The sequence below is a fragment of the Notamacropus eugenii genome, chromosome 6, assembly GCF_028372415.1.
Source record: "Notamacropus eugenii isolate mMacEug1 chromosome 6, mMacEug1.pri_v2, whole genome shotgun sequence".
Classification (NCBI taxonomy): domain Eukaryota; kingdom Metazoa; phylum Chordata; class Mammalia; order Diprotodontia; family Macropodidae; genus Notamacropus; species Notamacropus eugenii.
Genome location: NC_092877.1, coordinates 324,783,937 through 324,806,662, shown reverse-complemented (window position 1 = coordinate 324,806,662; position 22,726 = coordinate 324,783,937). Strand labels below are relative to the sequence as shown.

The 22,726-nt window shown below is 34.9% G+C and overlaps 1 long non-coding RNA gene across 1 annotated transcript in view; it reads right to left on the bottom strand.

The window, feature by feature from the left end:
- LOC140511676 (uncharacterized) overlaps positions 1-21,735 on the bottom strand; it is a 57,255-nt gene extending 35,520 nt beyond the window's left edge. The window contains exon 1 of the long non-coding RNA XR_011969626.1: positions 21,615-21,735. This is a non-coding gene — a long non-coding RNA (uncharacterized lncRNA). The remainder of the gene's footprint in view (positions 1-21,614) is intronic.
- Between the last annotated feature and the right edge of the window lie 991 nt (positions 21,736-22,726).

Here is a 22,726-nt window from a genome sequence, read left to right as displayed (position 1 = left end):
GGACAGACAGGAAAGGTCTGTCCTGTCAGACGTATAGCAGAGCACAGCCCTGCATGGGCCACGGGGCTCGGCAAGGACAAAACCTAGAATAGGCTTCAGGGAGCCACCACCAGCAGCTGAGATTCCCAGATTCCTCAACTCACAAATGCCACAGATAGCTTCAAAAGTCAGTGGGAGGGTTCCTTCACCCAGGAGAGGGGAACACAGTCTGAACCACCATCAGTAGATACTGCAGCAGCAATGTCCATTTTTGGAGCTCTCATCTTAAAGCTCCTGGGAGAACTGAACAACTCATCTGAATCTCAGCCCTGAGCCAGGTCCTGGGGTGAGGAGGAGCACTGACATGGTGGAGTTGGAAGTGGTTGTGGAGTGGGAATTCTACTCCCAGATTTCTGAGCAGAAAAGGCTGTTCTGAGGCCAGTGCATAGACCAGGAGAGGAATAAATTCCTCTCCCTTGACTGTGCCACTTTGGAGGAACTGAGAACTTACAGGTCCCCAGAGCACACCTTCCTCTCCACAAAGGACTCAAAAGTCAAGTAACTGCCTGGGAAAATGTGCAAAAAAGTGAAAAAAAATAAGACTATAGAAGGTTACTTTATTGGTAAACAGGCATTCTCTTCCATCCTTTCAGATGAGGAAGAACAATACATATCCCCAGAGGCTTCTGCACCCAAAACCTCTAAAATAAATATGCAATGGCATCAGGCCACAGAAGAGCTCAAAAAGGATTTTGAAACTCAACTAAAAGAGGTGGAGGAAAAATTGGAAAGAGAAATGAGAGTGATACAAGAAAATCATGAAAGCAAGTCAGCAGCTTGCTACAGGAGACCCCAAAAAATGCTGAAGAAAATAACACCTTGAAAAATAGGCTAACTCAATTGGCAAAAGAGGTTCAAAAAGCCAATGAGGAGAAGAACGCTTTTAAAAGCAGAATTAGCCAAATGGAAAAGGAGGTTCAAAAGCTCACTGAAGAAAATACTTATTTAAAAATTAGAATGGAGAAGATGGAAGCTAATGACTTTATGAGAAACCAAGAAATTACAAAACAAAACCAAACGAATGAAAAAATAGAAGATGGAGTGAAATATCTCACTGTAAAAACAACTGACCTGGAAAATAGATCCAGGAGAGACAGTTTAAAAATTATGGGACTACCTAAAAGCCATGATTAAAAAAAAGATAAACGTCATCTTTCACAAAATTATAAAGGAAAAAGTTCCCTGATATTCTAGAATGAGAGGTCAAAATAAATATTGAAAGAATCCACCAGTCACCTCCTGAAAGAGATCTGAAAAGAGAAACTTCTAGTAACATTGTAGCCAAATTCCAGAGTTTCCAGGTCAAGGAAAAATTATTGGAAAGCAGCTAGATAGAAACAATTCAAGTATTGTGGAAATACAATCAGGGTAACACAAGATCTAGCAAATTTTACATTAAGGGCTCGAAAGGCTTGAAATACAATATTGCAGAAGTCAAAGGAACTAGGATTAAATACAAGAGTAACTTACCCAGCAAAAGTGAGTATAATACTTCAGGGGAAAAAATGGTAATTCAATGAAATAGAGAACTTTCAAGCATTCCTGATGAAAAGACCAGAACTGAATAGAAAATGTGACTTTCAAACACAAGAATCAAGAGAAACCATAAGGGACTTTCTAAAGTTGAACTCTCTATATTCTTATATGAAAAGATAATATTTGTAACTCTTGAGACTTTTCTCAATATTTGGGTATTTGGAGGGATTATACATATACACACATACATACTCTCTCCCTCTCTCTCTCTCTCTCTCTCTCTCTCTCTCTCTCTATATATATATATATATATATATAGAGAGAGAGAGAGAGAGAGAGAGAGAGAGAGAGAGAGAGAGAGAGAGAGACTGAGACAGAGACAGAGACAGAGAGCACAGAGAGAGCTGAATGAGAAGGAATGATGCTAAAAAATAAAATTAAGGGGTGAGAGAGGACTATATTTGGAGGAGAAAGGAAGAAATGAAATGGGGCAAATTATCTCTCATAAAAGAGGCAAGAAAAAGCATTTTCAATGAAGGAGAAAAGGGAGGATGTGAGAGGGAAAAAGTGAAAAAGTGAAGCTTACTCTCTTCACATTTGGCTTAAGGAGGGAATAACATGCTCACTCAATTTGGTATGAAAATCTATCTTACACTACAGGAAAGTAGGGAAGAAGGGGAGGTTTGTTGGGGGGAATGATAGAAGGGAGGGCAAATGGGAGGAGGGAATAATGAGAAGTTAATCCTTTTGGGGAGGGACAAGGTCAAAAGAGAATAGAATAAATGGGGGGCAGGATAGGATGGAGGGAAATATAGTTAATCTTATACAATGTGAGTATTATGGAAATCTCTTGCAAAACTACACATATATAGCTTATATTGAATTTCTCGCCTTCTCAGTGGGCATGGGTGGGGAGGGAGGAATGAAGAGAAGTTGGAACTCAAAGTTTTAAGAATGAATGTTGAGAATTGTTTTTGCATACAACTGGGAAATAAGAAATACAGGTAATGGGGTATAGAAATCTATCTTGCCCTACAAGAAAACAAAGAAGATGGAGATGAGAAGGGAGGGGTGTGATAGAAGGGAGGGTATATTTGGGAAAAGGGTAATCATAATGTAAGGTGTTTTGGGGTGGAGGGAGAGGAGAGATAGGGAGAAAATTTGGAACCCAAAATATTGTGGAAATGAATGCTAAAAACTAAAAATAAATAAACATTAAAAAGTATATTGACTGTTGAACCTTGAGGAAGACATTGGCCCTCTTAATGTCCTCAAATAATTCTAAAACTATTTATTTGGGAAGAGGAAGTTTCTCATTAGAAGCCTCTTATAGTGATGAAACCAGAGGATGGATAAAAAAAACCAAAAAATCCACTTAAAAATACAAAATGCCAATGAAAACACATTTTTAAAAGTCAGGAAAGATAGATTGGCCAATATTTAAAAACAAAACAAGATAATAAAAGTAATGCAGAGATTTAGTCTCAGGATAGTTTGTTGTTCATCTTTCATTTTTGAAGAGGACCACAGGGGAGGTTTTGACTTGTGAATAAACTGGATTCAAGTGAGGCAGAGTTGTGCAAAGTCATCAGCCTCACTCTTTTTTCCAAAATCCAGTGACAAGACAAAAATCAGTATAACTGGCAATGGTCTGAGATGTAGTGCATGACCTTGGCAACTCCAGCATCTCACCAATCTCTAATCACTCCATAGCATCTGCTTCAGTTGTCTTCATGACCACTGTAACACATTACATATATAGGAACATAAAAGAAGCACATTATTGAAAAGATAATGACTTTTCCCCAAATTCAGAAACTTAGTTTTTTGGTATTCTATTGAGTGATAAATGTTTAACATTTCCATTGGTGTCCAAGACATAGAGCAGTGGAATCAAATTCAAATAGAAAAGGGAGTCACTAATCCACACATAAGGATCCCTGTGGACTGCATATTGACTTAATTTAAAATAAAAAATTATCTGTTGCATTTTATTTTTAATTATTTTGCTAAATATTTCCCAATTACATTTTAATCTGGTTAAAGCACTCTCAGGAGTCTCCATGAAGCCTGCAGACATTGTGTTTGACAACTGTCTTGTAGAAAGTTTTCTGTTTCAGATATGGGTTTGTTAAGACTCTCCAATGTCCCATTCAACTCTGATTATCTAATTTAGGGATTCTATTAGTTGTTTTCCAACCACACATTTAGTGCAGATTGAAGATCCTCTGAAAATGTCAACATAGAAAAAAATTGATGGAGGTAGGAGGATAGGTAGTCCAATATAAGAAAGTATTAAAGGGGGAGGAGAGAAAGAGAGATATGATGATGATGATGATGATGATGATGATGATGATGATGATGATGATGATGATGATGATGGGCAGGTCAGTGATGACCTGTGGTTTGGTACTAAGAGCTTAGTATGATCACCTAGGATAGGCATGGAAGCTGCCACTTCCATGTGTGTCAGGATGGGAAAACAAAGGAGCCCTTAAGAAGGATGAAGTGTTTTCCCTTAGTTATTACTTTTCTGAAGAAATTAGCATCATAGATTCAGAACTGGAAGGGACCCCAGAGACTCTTTGGTCCAAGCACTTCTTTTACAGATGTAGAAACTGAGGTACAAAGAATTGAAATGACTTGCTCAAAGTCATGTAGGTGGTAACTGTACTTATGTAGAGTCAAGTTGGTGTAAGTTTTGACCTAGGATCTCAGGTTAGCTCAAGAATCAGCTATTTTTATGATCCCAAGTACTATCCTAGGACATATATAATAAGCTCTAGGAGCAAAGTATTCAGTCAGATGGCAGGTGACCAAAGATTTAGTCTAGTCTGGAATGACTTGAATTAGGTTAGACCTTGTAAAGCTTCTCTGAATAGGGTGATATTCACCCAGTCATTCTCCTTTGCTGACCTATAATGTTGTTCACTCATGTATGTCCACAAAAGAAATTCTTACTGTAAACCTTGGATTCTACATATGATATTATACAACTTGGTTCTAGACTCAGAGAACATGGGTGCAAAGCCCTCCTCTGACACTTGCTATAGCCTTGGGAAATACACATACATTATGTGTGTATCAGTGCCATCATTTGTAAAATAATCTGGCTGGACTAAATACCCTCTAAGTTTCCTTTAAGCGATAGATCTATGATCATTTAAATTTTATTACCTGTGAAGTAATTCTTCTCCAGTGGTTCTACTTTCAGAATCAGAAATTCATGTATATCTCCTGTCACTGAAAAGATCAGTCATTTCCTAAAAGATATGTGTCTCTTATCAACTAACAGAGCCGTGGAAGTAGAAGTTTACCATCCTACCCACCCCTTTCATTTCAGCATGATCACCAACACATTCCCCATCAAAAAAAAAAAATCAACCATCCTTCATCACCTATTATACATGCTAAACTAGTGGGAAGAACACACACACACACACACACACACACACACACACACAGGAACAGAGAGAGAATCATATATATATACTTCCACTTGTAACACACAACCCAGATGAACCTCTAAAGAACTGCAAATGTTCTTTTGTTTGCACATGTAAATAGAACTGGGGTTCTTGGTACAGAGTCTTGCTGAAGATTCCCACAGACCACTTTCCCTCACCAGTTCCACAACTTTTTGCTTAATCAAATCACTTGCTAATCTGTATTCAGGCACCCATGGTAGTTCAGAAGTCTTCCATTTACATAGCTGTGGCAAAACAATTTTAGGTTTTAATGACTGACCTCAGAATAATAACTAAATAATATTTTAAAATTAGACAGTGTAATTAATCAATTGCTGAATAATTGGAAATATATGTTGTTGTTGTTGTTGTTTTGCTCTCTCTCTTGCCACTGGGGAAGGCATATTTACCTTCTCCAGAGTAGGAGTAGCTTTTCACAGTCCTTTCTTAAACTTGTTTCTGAATCCCAGTTTATACTGGGTTCCTGGAAAGAATTGCTGTTTGTAAGTGAACCACATCACCTTCCACACTTTTCTGTCTCTAAACTTAGAGCTGTTAATGTTCTCACTTTAACCAATAAATCACAGGAATATGGCAGGTTGATATACTCCCAGGAATTGATGGAGATCCACAGCATACCACTGTCACCACCACCCATTCAGATAACCTGTAGAGAACTTCCCTCTATAAGTTTATAAGACTACTCCCTGACCTCCAGAATGATTTAGAATATAATAAATGAAGATGACCCTAACTTTCCCACTGTTTATTTCTTATCCAAAACATGTCTTGGGGTAAAAGTCAATTTCCCCATTGTCTCTATTTCCTTAGAGTCACATGAGTCAATTATTGAAGAGTGATGAATCAAGTCATACAGCACTGGAATGTTTAGCTGTGTTTGTTGGAGATATCTACTAGGGTGGCCCAGTTGTGAGATCCTTACTTTGGCAACAATCCCATCAGTTTTGTTTGACTAAAGATTGGTCCTACATTGCAGTGACTCATTCGCTCATTTTCTTTTTTGTACTGTGAAATATTGGCAGTATTTCTGCTGAATTAGCTCTTATTTCCATGGCAAAGGGGGTGAGGGTGGATTGATGTTTCATGTATGTACACTTCAGTGTGGGAAGGTGAGATTTGCAGATTTCTTTGAAGTTTCGTAAGTTTCTATGGCAGACCTAAGTTTTCAGGGTATTTCATTCAAAGTTTAAAAGGCTTGATTTTTTTTTTCTAAAATGGCAATTTGTGAATTAAAAACATTCCAAGGAATATAGTTTCGTGGTAGAAGCCGATGGGATTTAGATGGACAATATTTCCTAGAAAATTAAGTACAGGAAGAATAACAAGAAATTATTTGTTACAGTTTAAGTTAAAAACCTTTGCTATCATATACTTGAAGTTGTATTCTTCTGTGGTCTATTTCTTTGAGATACCCTGTGATCCTCATAAGAAGTATCAAAGAGAGAAAGCCAGTCTTGGAAATTAGAGTCCAATGGCTTATTAAATATTTAAAAGGCTAGGCATATGTAATGAATTTGAGGCACAATTGTCTACTAGCAAATATAAAATAGTTGGTGATTTTGATGAATAATTCTTTTAGGTCTCCTTTGTGATCTGAATTGATTTTGTTGGTGAAATGTATTCATTCCTATTCAGGAATTTTTTTTCTTCTTTGTCAGAGAAAGGTGAAGGAGAAGGTGACATTGGCATGGTATAGAAAAGTTTTCTCAGTGTTCAGAGTCTGATGTAAGGAGGTAGAATGATAAAATTGCCCAAAGCTCTCATCCTGGAGTTAGAGGATCTGTGTCTGAATTCTATTTCTGACTAGCTGTACAGTGCTGGGGAAATAACTTAATTTAGAGCCCTCAGTTTCTTTAGCTGAAAAATGAGGGGGGAGGGCACAGAGAACTAGAAAATCTTTGAGATTCTTTCCAGTTCTAAGTTTATGAATCTTACACACACAAATATAAGCTCTTTTTTTGTTAATTAACTCTTAATCATTTCCATAGATGCACAAAATGTAAAAGCATCCACTTTGATAATTAAATTTTCTTCTTTCTTGATAAAATTATCAAGGGAGTAGAGGTAGTACTGAGAAAGGGATTTCATATAGCAACTTACAATTTTGTTTTCCTGGAAACAATCTTAATCTCAAATTTCTCCTTTGCTATTTCCTTTACTGATTATTCACTCTCTTCTCAAACTCAATGAAAAGTCATTGATGGCACAGTATAAGTACATAAGAAATGCAAATTATAATTTAATCCTCGAAGCTGGGTAATATCATTCCCCTTGTTTTACAGATGAGGAAATGGAGGTTGAAAGACAGTCAGCGGCTTGCTCAAAGTCGCATATCAAGTAAGTGACAGAGACAAAACCTTGTTTACCGTGCACAAAACCTTCTCTTTTTTTTACCCCCTTTCTTATGTGATTATTTTTTCTCTTCCATATTCCTTTCAAGGACTCAGGGTCTTTATCTTCTTTTCCATTCCCTTCTTCCAAAAATTTATACTCAGGAAAGAATCTGATATTAGTCAGTGGAGTAGAAGTCAATGGATTACCTTCCAGAGAAAACTTTTAATTTAAGCCATTCAATAGTTAGAGAATCAAAGACTAATTAGGCATAAGAATGAAATTGGGATAGGGTACACAAAAGGTCTTTCTCATACTTCTAAAATTATATCCTGTAGACCACCATCTGCCTTGCTTTTCTGCAAAGTCAGTCCCACCTAGAAGTAGTTGCAAGCAGCAACTTGTCATGAGAGCATGACTTCCTGAGATATTGGCATTTGCTTGAAAAGTCTGTCAGAGTGCTTGAAACTGGAAGCATGCCAAAAACTACTTCATCTGGTTTCTGTGGGTGTGGTTCACATCACCTTCCTAGAAGGTGTTAATTGTGACTTACACCAAATGATAAGAAGCTAGGTGAATCCAGGAGAGATGTCCTGGAGAAACCAGTGGAAAAGTCTTTGTTTAGACTATCTAGAAACATTAGAATATAATCCAACTCAGCAGTATTCACATGAAGTATTGGACATCTATTTGTCACAAAAAATGATTATTTAATAAAAAAATAAAAGCTATATTATCATGGTTCCTGAATATGAATCCTGATATCAATAATTCACTGTGTACTGTGTTTGTTTGTCATTTGGAATCACCTGATTAGTCATAACAAGACTGTCTAGGCAGCCTGGCACTATAAAAAATATTTTGCATTTAGAGTAAGAATATTGAGTTTCCTCTCTTGCTCGATATATGCCTGACATTGGAGAAGTCATTTAGCTTCCCTGGGCCTCAGTTTCCTCATCTGTAAAATAAGAGGGTTGGACAAGATTGCCTCTAAGCTTCCCCCTATTTCTAATTTGAAGATATTTTTACTTGTGAGCAGAAACTATTGGCTGATGTTGTTAAGTTTATGTTATGCCATAACCCTTTATACTAGGAAGTATGGAATGATTTTCCCCCATCAGAAATCTGAGTCATCTGAAAAAAAGTGATAGTTTTCTTTCTTCTTATTCTGACTCTTCCTGTAATATACAACTTTCTCAATAACAAAATTAATTTTCATTCTGATTTTTTGTGACCCCTGCTAAATCATCCTATAAGTAAACACCTAGGAAAGGAAAATGAGGGTCAAGCTCAGTGCTTCTAAACAATAAATAAGCATTTATTGAAGACCTCTCATGTTCCAGAAATTACTAAGCATTGAAACTGCACTTTAAAAGGTGAACCTCTCAATGAAATACTCTCAATGAATATACATTCTAAGGGTTTGATAACATCTAGATATAAAATAAATATGAGCAACAAATTTGTACTCTGTATAAAGTAGTTAAGTTCAAAGTAGTTAAGGAAGAAGGGCTCTAGTAGTTCAGATGATAACGAAAAACTTTACATAGGGACAACTTCCTTTCTTGAGATGAATTTTGAAGCAAGTGATAGCATGAGGTAAAGTTGGAGAGAGTATATTCCAGACACGAGGATAACCAGTACAAAGCAACAAATTTAGGAGATGGAGTGTCATGCTTGAGGAAGGGGGAGAACAGTTTGTCTGGGTCACTGAGCAAAGTAAGGAAACTACGTGTGTGTGTGTATGTGTGTGTGTGTGTGTGTGTGTGTGTTTTCATCCTTCATTGGTGAAGAAGACCATGACATCAGAGAAATGATGACATGACTTGCACTTGACTTTGTTTTGAGTGAGGGAGGGCTGTGCAGGTCACCAGCCTCACTTCTCCTCCAGAGCCATCTGGATCCACTGACCCGATATTCATCAGGAGGACTGATGATTACCCAGGAAAGTGAAGTACAATGTGACTGGAAAGATAGAGGGACAAGGTCTTGAAGGGTTAAAAATAACAACAAAAAATATTTGACCATATGGTTTTTGAAGTCCTTTCAGCTCTCAGTCTATGATTCTAAATCCCCCATAAAAGGAATAACCCATCTCAGGAAATTTCCTTCTTTACCCTTTAGATGGTCCCCAATCTTAACTATCATAACAATATAGTTTTGTTGAGACTTAAATATAAATTAAACTCGTGTATTTGGTCCTTTGCTCACCATCCTCCTCCATGCCTAGAATTTCTCTTTTCTTTATAATTCAACACAATTTATATATTTTTCCTATATGTAATAGGGAGCCACTGAAATTTATGAAGTAAGAGAGTGATATGATCAATGCTACAACTAAGGAAAATCACTCTAGTATCTTTAGGAAAGATGAATTAGAATGATGGGACACTTGAGGCAAGAAAAAAACAATCAGAAAGCTATTGAATTCATTTACTTAGCCTATTTTTAATTTCATGGGCATATTTCAATGGTTGCTTTAGCGGTTTTTGACTCCATTCTAGGTTAAGTGTTACAGTAAACTAGCTTTATCGTTGAAATTGTTATCATTATCACCATCATTGAAAAAGGGTCAGTATAAATCAGAGATTTTCCATGTAACTGAAGTTTTAGCTATGAATGGCTCTAAACTTTTTAATATTACTATTTATTGATGAAAATATGCATAATATGAACTATATACCTTCCTGACTTCATTAACAAAGTACATTATATTTAACTTTTTCTTGATAATTAACAGCTATTGAGATGTGCATGACTGTGTGGGCTGTACATATAGATATCGGTGGTTTTAAGGCATAGGACTGATTTACTGATTTATCTTATCAATATAACACTATTTATACTGCCTATAATGAACTCTATGAACTGAATTGGCTTCAATTTTACTCACTCATATCTTTAAGAGTGATGATGTTTATTTAATGTAGCTCTTTGTGCTCCCAAATGTAATCCAGCAGAAGCTTCCCAATATTTTCCCTTCATTCAGTTTAAAAATATTTAAGGGACCTACTACGTGCAAAGTATTGAAACAGTGACTAGAGATTCAAAGGCAAATACATATACATATAATATACATATATATATATATATATGTATATGCTTATGCATGTGACTTACACTGCCTGGTCTGTCTGTCTGCCTGACACCAATTTAGTTCAAATCAACAAGCATTTATTACATCTATAATATATTCAAGGCACTAGGCTTTCAGAAATAAGGTCAGGAGGTCAGGAAGCTAGCTGTCCTAAGTAAAGATGTCTAGATGGTGCAAATGACTGACCCAGCCCAAGTAAACATAAAAGAATAGTTGTACTTAGCTTATAAGGAAATAGCTGTTAAATACAGAGAACAATATTTATTCTTACAATGTTATTTTATAAATTGTTCTTCTGGTTTTTCTCACTTCACTCTGCATCAGTTCAAGTGTCTTCCCAAGTTTCTCTGTCCCTTTTTCTGGAACCATAACAATTGATAAAAATTCAAATATGACATTTCATTCAGCCATTGACAACACTGTAGAAATTGACGATTTGAAAGCATCCTATCTGCCTCCTGACAGATGATGGAATGGGTTCTAGAATTAAACATGCATTTTGAGACCTGAATAGAGTGAAAGTTTGGGTTGCTTGACTGTGTATACTTGTTACAAAAGTTTTGTTTTTCTTATTTTCTTTGTCAATGGAGGAGGGGAATGAGAAGAGAAAAAAAAATAAATTTACTCAAAATACCAGGTAAAGATATATGTTGATGGTTTGGGGCCTGGTTCTGATTCAAGGCTTGTTCAGTGAAGTGTCAAGAACTTTCCTTATCTTTCTTTTCTTCATGGAAACAATGTCTAGGTCATGGCAAACACATTGAAAGTGGAGTAAAGAAGTCACCAAGTCTGAGACAGCACTCTGCCTTGTGGACTGGGTAAAATGGAGCTAGAAGTTAAGATGTCCTAAGAATAAAATTTTCCATTACACAAGAAACAAATTTTTAAGCTTTAGCTGTCTGTGTGGGAAGGAGCTACTGTCCCATATCATTCCTCACTCCTAGTGTGTATTATAATCCCTTTTGAAATCAGATCTCCACCATAACCTGATAATTTCCCCCTTGAAACCTTATCTATTTCTTTGGACCTGTGTCCTCCTTTGCACTTTACTTAACCCTACCAAAGGTGTTTGAGTTCTCCTATGACAATATGATTTATTCTTTTGAGAAGACAGAAAGCATTAATATCTGGGGGGATCAGTGCAATCTATGTGAAGGAGGCTTCATTAAAAAGAATCTGAAGGGAAACAAGGATTTTGAGATGACAAGATGAAGAGAGAATGCAATCCAGGCATTTGGATACCTTAGAATCCATGGAAAGATTGTGTCAGTGTATGGAAGGAGGAAATGAAATGTCAAGTTCAAGAAAGTGATAGTAGTTGAGTTTGGCTGTAATATAAAATTCGTAAAAGAGAGTAATATTAAATAAATAGTAAAATATGGTGGGGGTCACTTTGTGGAAGGATTAGATGCCAATATGAGAAGTTTTATTTCACCCTATGCTCAATGCGGATGTTGCTTTTCAGGGAAGTCACATGGTCAGACATGCACCTTGGAAAAATATTTGGCAAGTAAGAGAAGGAAAGATGGGAAATGGTTGAGATCGCTATGAGGAAGATCCATTAAGAGGACTTCTATATTCAATATTTTGGGTTTTGAGGTGTTGGTGAAAATTTGCCTTCCTATGATATAAAGCCATTTTTTTCTTTTTCTTTACTGCTTTGCTGCTGGTTATTTTCATCTTTAATATAGGAACCTTCTGCTAACGCTATTGGTTGTTATTTTTAGTCTCCAGTGCTATGACCTCTTTTAATCTAAGGACTGGAGGACACAGTAAAACTCTTCTTAAAACCTCATTTTAAAGAATATTCAGAGCCTAGTCATTTACCATCATCTGCACTCCTTGATTTGAACTCCACCATCACTATGTTCCCCTCCTTTTCATCTGTTTTGAGTGTTGTCTTCCTCCTGTAGATTGAAAACTTCTTGAGGGAAAGAACTGTCTTTCTTTTTCATGTATGTATTTCTAGCATCTAGCATAGTACCTTGTAAAGAGAAGGCACTTAATAATGGTTATTGAATTAAATTCAAACTTCTACCATTTTATTTTCTAATTCCTCCACTTTTAAAAACCATTTTTCTACTTGGTTCCCCAATAATTCATTGCTTTTTATCAAAAAAGTCAAATTATTTTTTTATAAATACCAAACCGAGTTGCAAAATGATTATCCATAGTTCCCTAAGGGAATGTTGTCACCTTTGGATCTTTGACTTTTGTGCAATATTTTTATTGATGCTAGGTGCTATTTTGCTGTTGTGTACTTATTCATTTATTAGTTATTTTACTTTCCTCTGAATTTGGAATTATCTTAGACTTGAAAACATCAGAAAAATCACACTTATATAATATTTTATATATATATATATAGATATAGATATAGATGTATAAGTGTAGTAGTATATATACTATAGCAATACAACCTGAGTTTTAGCATATTTTAATAACACAGTCCTGACACAGCTTTTGCTCAGTGGATAGAGCACTGGCCCTGAAGTTAGCAAGACCAGAGTTCAAATCTAGCTTCTGATATTTACTAGCTATGGGAACAAGGGCAAGTCACTTCACCTCTGTTTACTTTAACCCATTAGAGAAGGAAATGACAAAACACTCCAGTATCTTTGATGAGAAGACCCCATGGACACTATGGTCCATGAGGTCATGAAGAATTGAATATGACTGAACAACTGAATGATGACAAGTAACACAGTCCACCCAATACTAATGGTTGCTAAATATCAACCCATTTGTTGCTATCTCAGCATACTGGTTACAATCAGAGACTTTTCTTTACTTCTCTATGGGTAGTTTCTGCCTCTCTATCTTTTATTTATATCTAGGAATATGGTTATATGCTCCCATTGATCAGATTACCTGGCTTACTGTGTCCATGCACTAGTAACTCCCCTTTATTAAATCTGTATTTCTCTGCTTCACTGATTGACTTCTTATAAGGTCATTGACTTTAAAAATCATTTAATCAGATTACATAAAATGCCATTAAAAAAGGAATACTTATGTATATGGGCAGAGACTATACATTCCACTCACTTCCTGAATCCAATCCTAACAAAAGGCAGAAACCCTTCCTAAGTCAGCATCCATCTCTCTAGTTTCCAGATACCACTGCCAATATTGAATTCTGGGTCATAGAATGATACAAATATATAGCTATTTATAACATTGCACAGTGCCTAGTAAAACTGAAGCTGTATCCACAAACTTAGATGACAGCTTGTTTAGAGGTCCATAAAAATTTGGGGTACCTCTTCTGAATGTAGCTTCATGGATCAGAAGACAAAAGATTTCATACAACACATTGGCAGTGCCCTATATTTAATCATTCATTTCACACAAGTATTTTCTAGTTATCTCTGTCTTTCTGGTGCTGCATCAAATTGCTTCATCCACAGAGAGGTACGTGTTGCCTGGTATCAGAGTTCCTTCAAAAGCAAACAGTAAGGGGTTGGGGCAGGGGGGGTGGGGTGGGTGAAGCCAGTTGTCAAGCTGGCTATCACCATTGTTCCATTTGCTGGAGAAAACTCTTGCACAGGCACGTATCCATGTGGTATGCTTTTTCCTAGCTTGATAATGATACGCCCTTAAATAGTTTTTTCTTCTTTCCACCTGGCCGAAATGAAAGTTTTCCAACTTTAACTATATCCATGCTGTAGCTTCTCCTTGAGTCTATTTTCTTCCTACTTGCCAGAATACTAATGCCCCTTTTATTTCTAGATTGATTTAGAACATAAAAAAAAAAATAGCTGCAGAATTCTTCCAGTAGTGATCTACCATCAAAATATTAATTTCCCTTCATGCCTCACAAAGTGCACAGAAATAAATCAATGAGATTAATAAAATTTAAAGTAAGAAAGCAAATTAATAAATAAAACTAGGAACTGGTTTTATGAAAAAACCAATAAAATAGATGATGTTTAATTTGATTTTAAAGAGAAGAAAACCAAATTACCAGCATCAAAAATGAAAAAAGACCACCAATGAAGGAAAAATTAAAAGTTACCAAAGATGAAAATTTACAAAAATGAAAATTATCCAAATTTACAGAAGAGAAAATAAAATACTTAAAAAGTCCCATTTAGAAAAAGAAATTGAACAAGTCATCAGTGAATTCCCTAAGAAAAATATCACCAGGGCCAGGTGGATTCACAAGTGAGTTCCAGCAAATATTTTAAGGGACTGTATGTATGTATGTATGTATGTATGTATGTATGTGTGTGTGTATATATATATGTACATATATATATACACACACAGAGAGGGAGGGAGGGAGGGAAGGAGGGAAGAAGAGAGAGAGAGAAGGGAAGAGAAACAGACAAAGAGACATAGAGAAAAGGAAAGAGAGAGTGTGTGAGACAGAGGCAGAGATACATAGACAAAGAAAATTTGGAAAAATAAGCAAAGAACTAGTCCTACCAAATTTCTTTTATGATACAAACATAGCGCTGATATCTAAATCAGAAGGAGCTAAAACAGAGAAAGAAAACTATAGACCAATTTTCCTGATGGATATTGATGCATAAATTTTAAAATAAAATACTAGCAAGGAGATTACAGCAATGTATCACAAAGATCATATACTATGACCAGGTGGGATTTATACCAGTGATGGAAGTCTAGTGATAGATGGATAGATAGATAGATAGATAGATAGATAGATAGATAGATAGATAGATAGATACACACATATGCATGTATGTATGTATATATATGTATTGTGTATGTGTGTGCATAGATGTATGTACCTATGTATGTTTCTATGTGCATGCATATATATACATATATGTGTGTTTCACACATATATGTATAGCTGTGGTGTGTGAATATATATATATTTTTCCAGAATAATTAACCAAATTAGTAGCAAAACCAACAGAAGTCATATGATTATCTCAATAGATATAGAAAAGGTCTTTGATGAAATACAACACCCATTCCTCTAAAAACAACAAAGAGCATAGGAACAAATGGAGCTTTTTAAAAATAATATATATATCTAAAACCATCAGCAAGCAATATCTGTAAAGAGGATAAGTTAGAAACCTTCCAAATAAAATCAGGGGTGAAGCAAGGATGCTCATTATCACCCTTATTATTTAATATTGTACTAGAAATGCTAGCTAAAGCTATAAGAGAAGAAAAATAAATGGAAGGAATTAGAATAGGCAATGAAGAAACAAAACTATCACTCTTTTCAGTTAATGTGATGGTATACATAAAGAATCCTAGAGAATCAACTAAAAAATTAATTGAAATAAATTTAGCAAATTTGCAGGATATAAAATAAACCCACATAAATCACCATCACTTCTATATATTACCAAAAAAATCAAACAGCAAGAGACATAAAAATAAATCCCACTTAAAATAACTGTAGACAATACAAAATACTTGGGAGTCTACTTGCCAAGACAAATTGAGGGACTATATGAACAATTACAAAATACTTTTGACAAAAATATGACAGATGTAAACAACTGGAAAAATATGAATTGTTCAAGAATACATTGAGCCAATAGGATAAAAATTACTATTTCACCTAAACTAATGTACTTATTCAGTGCCATACCCATTAAACTACAAACTATTTCATGGAGCTAGAAAAATAATAATAAAATCCATCTGGAAGAATAAAAGATTAAGAATATGTAGGGAATTAATGAAAATAAATGTGAAGGAAGATGACCTCATCATACCAAATCTCAAACTGTATTATAAAGCAATCAAAACAATCTGATACTAAGAAATAGAATGGTGTATTAATGGAATAATTGGGAACACAATACGAAAAGGCAAATGACCATATTAATCTCATATTGGATAAGCCCTAAGACCCACACTTTTGGGACAAGAACTCACTATTTGATAAAAGTTTCCAGGAAAACTAGAAAGCAATATGGCAGAAATTAAGTACAGAGTAGCATCTTACACCATATACCAAAATAATGTCAAAATATCTTCATGACAGACATAAAGGATCCTAAACAAATTATTAGAGCAGGGAATGGTTTGCCTGTCATACTGTAAAAGATGGGAAGAATTTACAATAAAGAAGAAATAGAGAGCATCACAGAATGTGAAGCAAACAATTTTCATTTTCTTTTCTTTTTCTTTTTTTTTTGCAAAATTAAAACCAATACAACCAAGATAAGAAAAAAAAGCAGAAAGCTGGGGGGAAAATCTTAACAGCTCAAATCTGATAAAGATCTTGTTTCTCAAACATATGGAGAACTGAGCTGAATTTATTAAAAGCACAACTCATTTACCAATGTATAAATGGTCAAAGGACAGGATCAGGCAAGTTCCGGGTGAAGAAATCAAAGCTATTTATAGTCAAATGAAAATAATTCCTTCAATTACTATTGATTAGAGAAATGCAAATTAAAATAGCTGTGAATTTCCTCCTCATATACATCAAATTGGCTAACAACAAAAAAGGAAAATAGTAAATGTGGAAGGGGATATAAGAAAACAGGGTCATTACTGTACTATTGGTGGTGTTATGAACTGATCCAACCATTCTGGAGAGTAATTTGGAATTATGCTCAAAGCACTGTAAAACTGTGTATACCCATTGATCCAGGAATATCACTACTAGGTTTGTGTCTCAAAGGGATTAAAAAAATTGGGGAGGAGGATCTACATGTGCAAAAATATTTACAGAAGATTTTTTAGTGATGGCAAAAAAATTATAAATTGAGGGGATGTCCATTGATAAGGTAGTGGCTGAACAAGTTTTGGTATATAATTGTGATGGAATACCATTGTGTTATAAGAAATAAAGAGCACTATGATTTCAGAAAAACCTGGAAAGGCTTACATGCACTGAGGCAAAGTAAAGTAAGCAGAACCACAAGAACATTGTAACAGCAACATTGTATGATGATCAACTCTGAATGACTTAACTATATTCAGCAATACAATAATCCAAGAAAATTCCAAAGGACTCATGATAAGAAATCCTATCCACCTCCAGAGATAGAACTGATGGAGTCTGAACACAGATTGAAACACACTTAAAAACAACTTTGTCTTATTTCCTCTGTGTTTTCTTTACAACATGACCAATGTAGGAATGTTTTGCATGATTGCAAAAGCATAACATATCAATTTTCTTACCATCTCAGGGAGGGAAAGAATTTAGAAGACAAAAAATGTGTAAATGAATGCTAAAAAGTATTTTTACATGTAATTGGGAAAAATAAAATATTTTTAAAGGATATAAAACATGTGAAATTTAAGCACAGTTTATATGTCTTTGCTCCCTCTCATTTGTTATTCCTGTTCCACACTTTCAATATTTTCTTTACTATTGACATCATTTTCCAACGAATTAAAGTCATCAAGTGTCAAAGTATATGTTGATTAAATTTGTTTCAGCATATTAAGTCCTTCTAATTTATCCACCTTTCCCTTTCTGCGACTAATGTTGGTGTATAATCTGCAATTATTTCCCTTGAAATAATGCTTCTTGTGTTTTTGAGATCACAATCAAATCAAATCAGTGTCTTTACCTTTCCAAGCAGAATATGTGAGCCATCTTTCCATTTAGCTGCTATTTCCTCATTATAATAAATTCCAATTCAGTCCATAAAAATCCATCAAAATATCACAGATCATAGATTATTTAATTAGTTTTAGAAAGGGCTTCAAAGTCCATCTAATCTAAGCCCTGATTTTTTTTTAGGTGAGTAATCTGAGACCGAATGATTTGCCCAAAGTCACACAGGTAAGAAGTATCAAAAAAGCAGCATTTGAATCAAAGACTGCTGACCACAGAGCAGTTCCACCCCACCTTTTCCACTGCACCAGTTCCTTCTGTTATATGACTACTTATTGGTCATGACAAAAATTTCACAATAATTAAGTTAAAATATGCTGCTTATGGGTACTCTCGACCTCTTTCCTAATATATTACCAGCATCACTGTAGAAGAAATGATGTCACATGGGAACAGGGTTCACTTTAAATTTTTTTTTTTATTTGCTTCATGGGCTGCCTTCATCAATGAATTCACTACTCAGTAGCCTAGCCTCCTAGTGATGAACCACTCTGTACTAAGCTAGACTTTTTCTTGGCAAGTGAATGAAATATAAATGAATTAATATAAATGAAATATAATTGAAATGAAAAACAAATAAAAGAAAGGTGTTAAAATAAGGACCATTAGGAAAAGTCTGAAATATGAGATCACACTTAAAATAAGCCTTAACTGAAAGTAGGGATTGTAAGAGGTGAATTTAAGGAGGAAGAAAATGACAGGAAGGGAGGGGGGAACTTGAACAGGACAGAATGGTGGAAGATAAAACGTTATATACATTTAATATGATGTATATTTGTTTGGCTGGCATGTAGAGTTTCCTAACAGGGGAGGGGACCAATGGGATAAATCTAGCAAGATATATCAGATTCTGAGAATTTTAAAGATCAAAAGTGAGTAACTTATGCTTTCTACTAGAATCACTAAAGAGTTATTAAAGTTTACTTAGGGAGGAGTAAAGTGTTTCAACCTATGCCTTAGCATTGATCAATTTGGCAATCGCATGAAGGATATGTTGGGGAGGATGGGGTACAGTGACTAGTTGGTAAGCTATGGCTCTAGTTCAGTAATATGTAACAACATTTTAAGGAAGGGTGTTGGACAAAAAGCCTGATTTCTGGAATCTCTCTCTGACTATGATCTCTCACTTTTCTACTCATATTCTCTTAATCTTCGTAAACAGATCATGTTTCCTCATCGTAACCTTAATTTTTCCCTAATTTCCCTAACAAACTTATTCTAGCTTCACTTCCCTTTGTACCATAGGGTCATTCCTCTTCCTCCATTTCTGAAACCAATGACTCCTCAAGTTTTCTTTTTTGTTAAACCTAAATATTGATTAACTCCTATCATCTGACACTTCTATGCCTGAGTAGCTAACTACTATGAGGAAATCATTACATAGTGCTCTCTGGTTTAAATCCAAATTTATGTATAATAAAAGTGGATTTGAGGGGAGTGTACTCCCATTCAATTTAAACACTTCACTCAGTATACACTACAGTATAGACATATGTACTGGCAATTTGTTAAAAGGAAAATTGATAATTTCTGATTGAATTTTAGTGGAGTGTTTGCAACATGCTTATAAAAACTTTGTATTTGGGGAAATCTATCTATAAGCTATCTCTAAACTTTTCTAAAATTTCCCTGTTATAAACTCTGAGGGAGAACTATTATGAACTGAAGAAAAATATAAATGAGCCTTCTAAGGAAAGTGAAGCCTTATGTGAAGCCAGAATTTTATTTTTGCTTTATTTTTCTTTTTAAAAGGGTGGTATACAGAGATCTGGAGTACAGGTTATACGTAACCGAAATTGATCTCTCACTGCTGAATGGAAATCTATTTACTGTTTCCCTAAAATATTTACCTCAGTGGCTATTCCAAATTTTGTCCTTTTCCCCCTGAAGCTCAAAATGCCATCTTTTACCTAATTATCTTATCTTGTAAAATGCTAAAAAGACTGAGATCATCCATCATGAATTCCTACACTGGTAATGTTATTGGTTAATAGACACCAACAAAACTACTGTGGTTCCTATCCCTTCAAGCTATATTTATTCAGTGCCCTGTATAAAAATATGTCAGATTACAAATTATAAAGCATAAAGAAATAATATCTTCCATTTCTTCGGCCAGGATTCTAGTTTGTTCTCCACAGACAAAAGTGCAGGGACTTACAGCTTTATCATTAATGTTTCTAACATCATTGCTATATAGTACCCCAATATGGTAGTGTAGTACTCTATCCAATATACAACTTTCTAGAAGAGATCCATCATTCAATACACCTCACTAATCTAAATTTTCAGGTATCCTACAATTGAGCTCAAATTCATGGAGAGTTAAGTAGAATACTTAGTAATTAGGGACTAGACTAGTTAGAGACAGTGTAGAATCATGTGCAACATATTTATACTTTTTCTAGCACATGGTTAACTCTGTAATTAAGGACCACTGGGCCAATCTACTTTGGTGACATTTTGTCGCTCCCATCACCTTGAATTTAACAAGAAAAGGAGTCATCATCCAGTAATATGCCAGACAAGCCAACCAAAAGTAGTGGAGAATAAACATGGAAATGCACACTCTTCTCAGATGATTTCTCTTGGATAGCATTCTAAGGAAAATACTTGAAGACACAACTTATTTCTCCTTGGGAAATTTCCACAATGTAGCAGTGTTCTTTCCACATCTCAGAGATTCAGCTGGGTCTTACTTAAACTCCATGAACAATCTAGAATACCAAAGGTGAAAAATATAGCTAAATGCAATAATAATATGTAATAATAAATGTAGCTAATCTGGTAGCATTCCATCCTTGTCCTTCAATATTTCTGGTAATGCCACTCCATAAGCCTTGCTAAAAAAATATGGTGGAATGCAGTTCCTCTGAGCAATTTGTTGCTGTCCATCACTCCAGTGCTGATTAAAGCAGTTGCTTTCTTTTGCTTATCAAGTATTTTTAACCAATCTCTGTTTGGGATATTTTTAAGCCCCCTAATCATACTGTTTACCCTGTTCTGGATAGGCTTCAGTTCATCTTTGCAGTTCCTAAAATGTAATGCTAGCAACTAGATTCAATTTTCAATGTGTTTGAATAAGGAAGTACATATTGTGGCATTCATTTTCCTAATTCTGTCTATTTTATCTGTATAAAAACAGATTAAATCACATTAGTTTTCTTTTTCTACCCATGTCACATTGTTGACTCTTATAGAGTTTATTGTCCATTCAAATTTCCATACTGTTTTCACATGCATTGCTTAGTTTTATCTCTCACAGTGTAGTTGCTATTACTGTTGGTTTTAACTTTATCTATATGAAATTTCAGTTCTACATCTGACTTCAGTTTAGTCTTTTTAGGTTGTTTAAATCCTCAATCTGGCACCCACTGTGTTCCCTATCCTTCTTATCATTCTGGCACTTGCATATTTGACAAACCTGCCATCAATGCCTTTATTTAAATAAATAATAGATTATTGACTAGCACAGGACCAGGGACAGATGCCCAGGCATGCAGTTTTTACAACTCTTCAAATTAGCATCAATTCATTAATGATTAGTCTTTGTAACTGATCATTCAATATGTCTCAAATTTGTACTACTAAATGTACTAATACATACCTTGCAACTCTCCATCTTATTTACAATGGCAGAATGGAATATTTCATTTCATATCCAGCTGAGATCTGCAGATAATATGGCCATCACATTCTCATGCTAGTTTAGTAGAAAAGAAAACAAAATGAAGTGAATGAATCTGGACTAATCTGTTAGTGATATAACTGTTGACTTTTATAGGTCTTTGATTTCCTTCCTAATAATCATAAATGGTTCCCATATGACATGTTCTAGAATTTCCAATGAATCAAAGTCAGGATTACACAATTATATGATTACACAATGTAAAATCCACCCTCTTCCAATTAAAAAAAAAACTGACAAATTGACATTTACCCATATCTAGTCATGCAGCATCTGCCCTGTTCATTCTTTTTCAAAGATTATTGATTACAGTTCAAAAACAACAGTTGTCATTTTTTTCTCCAGTGTCCTGGGAAGTAATACAAACAAGATCAGGCGATTTATACACATAGAGGTGAAACGAGTATTCCATTAAACCTATTCACTTATCTTGGATTTATTATCAATTGTTAATTTAGCATTAATTGTCTCGGGTTCCTCATTAATCATTTTATTTATATCCTTCATGTTATAGAGAGTATTCTCCTTAGCAGAAAAAATAGAAGAAAATTCATAATAATACTGTTCTGCCTTCTCTTTGCTGTCTGTCATCATCATACTATCCATTCTGAGCAGTGTTCTCTTTCATTTTATTTTCTTTATGCTTCCAAAATAACTGACTAGACAGTAATAACATCAAAGAAATTCCTTTTTTTGTCCTTAAAATTCATCAGCAATTTCAAATCATTAAGATCTTTAGCATTCATGACACTATTCTTATAGACAGACCACTTTTGTATTCAGACTCTGACTTTTGCTTCCAATTCCTGTTCATTTATGTTCAAATTTACAATTGATTATAATGATCAAAATGAAATGCAACTATTTTGGAACTAAGATACAAGATACATGGAGAGATGAAAAGATAATGGCTGGCTCTTTGGTACATTATTAGAATCATAATCTATGTCATAAAATTATATTCTTGAGAGCTATTAATCCCTCTTGGGTTTTTCCTCCCTATAGAATTATATAGATTTTTTCCTATCCTC